The sequence below is a fragment of the Prionailurus bengalensis genome, chromosome B2, assembly GCF_016509475.1.
Source record: "Prionailurus bengalensis isolate Pbe53 chromosome B2, Fcat_Pben_1.1_paternal_pri, whole genome shotgun sequence".
Taxonomy (NCBI): Eukaryota; Metazoa; Chordata; class Mammalia; order Carnivora; family Felidae; genus Prionailurus; species Prionailurus bengalensis.
Window position 1 is genome coordinate 107,214,374 of NC_057349.1, and position 6,000 is coordinate 107,220,373.

The window sequence follows — 6,000 nt, forward strand, 5'->3', positions numbered from 1 at the left end:
ATACATCGATAAATAACTTGTTTTTATTAGGTAATATTAAATTCAGCCAAGTATAAAGCAGAAAAAAGCACTTGAAAAGTAACTCATCATACAGTATTTCCAGGACGTGGCCTTTGCTTGAAACAGAGAGGGGCACCTGGATGGCTCAGTTGGTTGAGCGTCTGACTTCGGCCCAGGTCATGATCTCACGGTCTGTGGGTTCGAGCCACGCATCGGGCTCTGTGCGGACAGCTCGGAGCCCGGAGCCTGTTTCAGATTCTGTGTCTCCCTCTCTCTCTGACCCTCCCCTGTTCATGCTCTGTCTCTCTCTGTCTCAAAAATAAATAAACATTAAAAAAAATTTTAACAAAACAAAACAAAAAAACAGAGAAACTGTACTCCCAAGAGTTGCTACAAGACAATCTTTAAGATTCTATAAATACATATTAAATTTGGAGTCACAGTTTAGCAATTTAAAAGACAGCTCCACATAGGGCAGAGAGGGGGTAGCTGCAGAATGCATGGTTCAAATTAAAGTCAGATTAAATTTCGCCTAGTCTTTTTTTGAAATAGCGTGTTTTCTGAAAACAGCATTCCCTTTCAAAACCTGCGCAAAACTGTTCAACTGTTTCTAAGCAGTTTGCTAACCCTATAAACATGCCCACTCTTACTGTTCTACAATTTTCAAGTTCCCTTTCCTTTCACCTATTGAGTAGCTCGGGGCAAAATACAACCACGTGCTACTTCATCCTCTGGACCAAGTGAAGCGCAGGCAAGCGCCAGCAGGGCGAATCAGCGGCGGCTTGCAGCCAGACCACCGAGAATCCCCGCCCGCCGAGAAGCCGCCGCACTCACCCAGAGCCACGCCCCCTCGTCGGTCCCCGCTGCGCCGCGTCCTAAGACCCGCCCCTCTCGCCCGCGGCCCGCGTCTTGTGGGCGCCTCCTCGCCGCCCGCCTGCCCCGCTCCCCCTGTGCGCTGGGCGAACAGGGAGCCGGGTCGTACTGAGAGGACTGCTTTCCACACTTCCGTCTCTGGACGCAGCCCCTGCCCTACAACACCTCGGCAGGTCTCTGACACTGCCTGGCTCGGCAACCGGGCACCTCGGTCGCCCGACAAATCCCGGAGTTGAATAGTTTGGGAACTAACCAGATGTGGGAGAGACTTGGGACGAACTGCGGGAGAAAAAAAAAATAGTAACGGTGAAACGAGGCAGCAGTTGTCACTTACTGGCGGACATGCAGTGTTAGAAGTCACCGGGGACGCGCTGCTCCCAAGGCTGAGGGTCGCGGAGAGCTCGGGCCTGGAGGCGGGGAGCGCGAAGAGGCCGCTGGGGGCGGGGCGGGGCGCGTGCGCCGGCCGCTCGAGGCGTCGCCGGCCGCGGGGGCGCGCAGGCTCCGACGGGTCCTCCTGGCGCCTGGGTGAAGTAGGCGCCGCGCCGGCTGCTTGGCGGGCCCGCGCACCAGACGGACGCCGAGCCGCGCGCCGCCTCGACTTCGCGGTTCAGGAGGCTCTTCCGGGTGGAGAAGCGGGAGGGCGCGCACCCCGCCTGGTTCCGCGGGACGCGAGACGGTGGAGCTGGGCGGGCTGGGAGGGGCCAGGAGGGCCGAGGCGGGGCCCGATGAGTTCCAGGGCGGGGCTAGGCCGAGCCTCCCGCCCCAGGTGGAGTGAGAAGAGGGGGGCTATGCGAGGACTCACATGGCCTGTATGGGTCGTGCTTTTGGTCTAAGAACTGGCAAATACAAGGTTGCAACGATTTAATGCTGTGTTGTCTTCTAGAAGTTTTAGGATGAAGGTTTTATAGCTTAGGTCTATGGCCCTTTTGAGTTAATATTTGTATATGATGCGAGGTATGGATACTAGGTAACATTTTGCATATAGATATCTAGCACCATTTGTTGAAAGAGCTATACTTATTCTACTGAAAAGCCTTTGCACTTATGTCAAAAATCAGTTGATTTTGTTTGTGCGGGTCTAAGACTTTTCTGTTGCCAGATCTATGTGCCTACTTTACAATAACGCTATTTTATCTGCATCACTGTAGCTTTATAATGAGCCTTGAAATCAGAGTTTGGCCTCGATTTTTGTTCTTTTTCAAGTTTTTTGGGCTCTTGTGTTTCTCTGGGCGGGGGGGTGGGGGCTCTTGTGTTTCTGTATGAATTTTAAAACCAGAAATTTGTCATTTTCTATTAAAAAGCTGGGATTTTTGGGCCGCTTGACTGGCTCAGTTGATGGAACACAGGGCTCTTGATCCTGGGGTTGTGAATTGGATCCCCATGTTGGGTGTAGAGATTACTTTAAAAAATAAAATCTTTAAAAGAAAAAAACTGGGATCTTTAATGGGGTTGCACAGAATATGGGTCAATATGGGAAGAATTTACATGTTGATGATATTGAGTCATATGACCTTTGAACAAAGTAACCTCCATTTATTTGCCATATAATTTCTATTCATGTAATTGATATAGCAGTTGTAGCTTCTGGGATGGGCATGCCACTGGCTGGGCTGTGCCTTCTGGACAATGGAGCAGGTTCAGTTTTCATTTGGGTGCCTGGGCTGCTGCCATTGAATCTGTAGCATCAGTGACAGCAAGAGCAAGAGGATGCCAGCAACCAGTGGGGAGTGGACACTTGGCAAGGCCTACAGTTTCAGAAGTGCCACCTCAGCCATGGCCCCATTCAGAGTGGGTCGCCATCCTTTCCATGATGGTTTTTGAAGGGGAACCTGGGAACAAGGTGAACCTAACACAGTTGTTCAAGGGCAAGAAGAGAGTGCTATTTGGAGTCCCTAGGGCCTTTTCACCCCCTCCCCACTGCCCCCAGATGTTCCAAGATCCACCTGCCAGGGTTTATGCAGCAGGCTGAAGCTCTGAAGGCCAAGGGGGTCCAGGTGGTAGCATATCTGAGTGTTAATGATGTCTTTGTAGCTGAAGAGTGGGGACAAGCTCACAACTCGGGAGACAAGGTTAGGCTCTTGGCTGACTCCCTTGGGACCTTTAGGAAGGAGACAGATTTGTTACTGGGTGATTGATTTATTGGTATCTCTCTTTGGAAATCCACTGCTCAAGAGGTTCTCCATGGTGGTAGAGGATGGTATAGTGAAGTCTCTGAATGTGGAGCTGGATGATAGAGGCTTCATCTGCAGCCTGGCACCCAACATCATCTCACAGTTCTGAGGCCCTGGGCCCAGACATATTCCTTCTACCTCTTTCCTGCCCAGCTCTGGACAGAGGGCCCCAGTCCACCCTCAATGGGGGCCACCAATGGGGAACTTTGCCCAGATTTCTGCAATAAAGATTTGTGGTTTGCAAAACAAAACAAAAAAACAATAATCTTTTGTTACATCTGTCTCTAACTCAGGTTTATCCTTAAACTCTTGGGAAGCGGGAAATCATAGTTTTTGATGCTATGTAAATGATATTTTAAATTTCAAATTTTGATTGTTCCTTTCTAGTATATAGAACTATTGATCTTTTTACATTTATTATTTCAAACAGTCTTAAAAATTAATAAACAATTTTTAAGAGCAGTTATGGGTTCACAGGAAAATTGAGCAGAAATTACAGGAAGTTCCCATATAACCCTTCCACCCACCACCCCTAAACTATATTCCCCACACCCCCCACAGCCTCCCACACCATCAACATACATACTGTTACCAGAGCGGTGCATTTGTTACAATTAATGAGCACACACTGACACATCATCATCACCCAAAATTCATTGTTTACAGTCTGGTTCACCCTTGTTGTTGTACATTCTATGGGTTTTAACAGATGTATTATAATAACATGTATCCACCATTGCTGTATCATGCAGAATAGTTTCACTGCCCTGAAAATTTTCTTTGCTCTATTCATCCCTCTCTCCTACCTAATCTCTAGCAACAACTAATCTTTTTATTACCTCCATAGTTTTCCCTTTTCTAGGATGTCATATAGAGTTGACCCTCAAATAACACAGGTTTGAACTGCTTGGGTCCACTTATATGTGGGTTTTTAAAATAGTACTGTAAGTGTATTTTCTCTTCCTTATGATTTACTTAATAACATTTTTCTCTAGCTTTATTATAGTAACATGATATATAAAGCATATTCAAAATATGTGTTGTTTATGTTATCAGTAAGGCTTCTGGTCAACAGGCCATTAGTGGTTAACTTTTTGGTGAGTCAAAAGTTATATGCGGATTTTTAATGTCTGTGGGGGAGTCAACCCCAACCCCTGTGTTGTTCAAGGGTCAACTGTAGTTGAAATCATACAGTAATTACCCTTTTCAGATTGTCTTCTTTCACTTAGTTACATACGCTTAAGTTTCCTCCATGTCTTTTCATGGCTTAACAGTTCATTTCTTTTTGGTGGTGAATAATAATCCATTATCTGGATATACCACACTTTATTTGTCCATTACCTACTAAAGGATATCTTGGTTGCTTCCAAGTTTTGCCAGTTATGGATAAAACCAATATGTACATCCATGTACAGGTTTTTGTGTAGGTATAAGTTTTCAGCTCTTTTGGGTAAATACCAAGGAGCATGATTGTTTATTGAATGAATCCTATGGTAAGGGTATGTTTAGTTTTGTAAGTACCCCCAAAATGTCTTCCAAAGGGGTCGTACAATGTTGCGTTCCTGTCAGCAATGAATGAGGGTTTCTGTTGTTCCACTTCCTCTCCTACATTTGGTGTTGTTTGTATTTTGGATTTTGGCCATTGTAGTAAGCATGTAGTGGTATCTCGTTGTGTTAATTTGTAATTCCCTGATAACATACGAAGGTGAACATGTTTTCATGTGCTTACTTTTCATCTGTATATCTTCTTTGATGAGGTGTATGTTCAGGTCTTTGTCAGTCTTTAAATCAGGCTGTTTGTTTTCTTATTGTTGAGGTTTTTTTCTCCTTTTTAAGTTTATTTATTTATTTTGAGAGAGAGAGAGAGAGAGGAAGAGACAGAATCCCAAACAGGCTCTACCCCTCAGCGCAGAGCCCAACATAGGGCTCCATCCCACAAATCTGATCATGGTTTTGGATTATAACCTGAGTCAAAGTCAAGAGATGTTTAACTGACTGAACCACCCAGGTGCCCCGACTTATTGAGTTTTAAGAGTCCTTTATCAGATGTGTCTTGCAAATACTTCCTCCCAGTCTGTGGCTTTATCAACTTTTTCTCTAGACATTGTCTCTCACAGAGTAGATTTTTAATTTTAATTATATCCAGCTTATCAATTGTTTCTTTCATGTATTGTGCTTTTGACATTGTATTTAAAAACTTATCACCATTCCCAGAGTCATCTAGGTTTTGTCCTGTGTTTAGGACTTTTATAGTTTTGTGTTTTACACTTAGGTGTGTGATCTACTCTAATTTTTGTGAAGGGTGTTAAGACCTGTGTGTGTGTATGTGTGCATGTGGATGTCCAGTTGTTCCAGTAATATTTGTTGAAAAGACTGTTTTTGCTACATTTGTCAAAGATCTGTATTGCCTTTGCTCTCTTGTCAAAGATCAGTTGACTATATGTGGGTCTATTTGTGGGCTCTCTATTCTGTTGCATTGATCTATTAGTCTGTTTTCCACTAATAGCACACTGTCTTGATTACTGTAGCTTTATAGTGAGTGTTGAGGTCAGATAGTGTCAGTCCTCCAAATTTGTTCTCCTTCAATATTGAATTGGCTATTCAGGGTCTTTTATTCTCCATATAAACTTTAGAATCTTTTTGTCAACATCCACAAAATAGCTTGCCGGGATTTTGATTGGGATGGGGTGAAACTATAGATCAAGAACTAATGTTCTGACAATTTTGAGTCTTCTTGTCTATGAACATGAAATATCTATCTCTCCATTTATTTAGTTCTTTGATATCTTTCATCAATTTTATAGTCTTCCTCATATAGATTTGGCATGTATTTTGTTAGATTTATACTTAAGTATTCCTTTTGGGGGGTACTAATGTCAATGGTAGTATGTTTTTAATTTCAAATTCCACTTGTTCATTGCTCATGTATAAGAAAGCACTTGACTTCCACATATTT

The 6,000-nt window shown here is 44.1% G+C and overlaps 1 protein-coding gene and 1 pseudogene across 1 annotated transcript in view; one reads left to right on the forward strand and one right to left on the reverse strand.

Annotated features, from left to right (window-relative positions):
• Positions 1–1,561, reverse strand: part of MCM9 (minichromosome maintenance 9 homologous recombination repair factor) — a 111,919-nt gene extending 110,358 nt beyond the window's left edge. Inside the window, exon 1 of the mRNA XM_043592212.1 lies at positions 1,208–1,561. The gene's annotated coding sequence lies outside the window, so the exon portion shown is untranslated. The remainder of the gene's footprint in view (positions 1–1,207) is intronic.
• Positions 1,562–2,462: 901 nt separating this feature from the next.
• Positions 2,463–3,153, forward strand: LOC122490526 (annotated as a pseudogene).
• Positions 3,154–6,000: the final 2,847 nt, after the last annotated feature.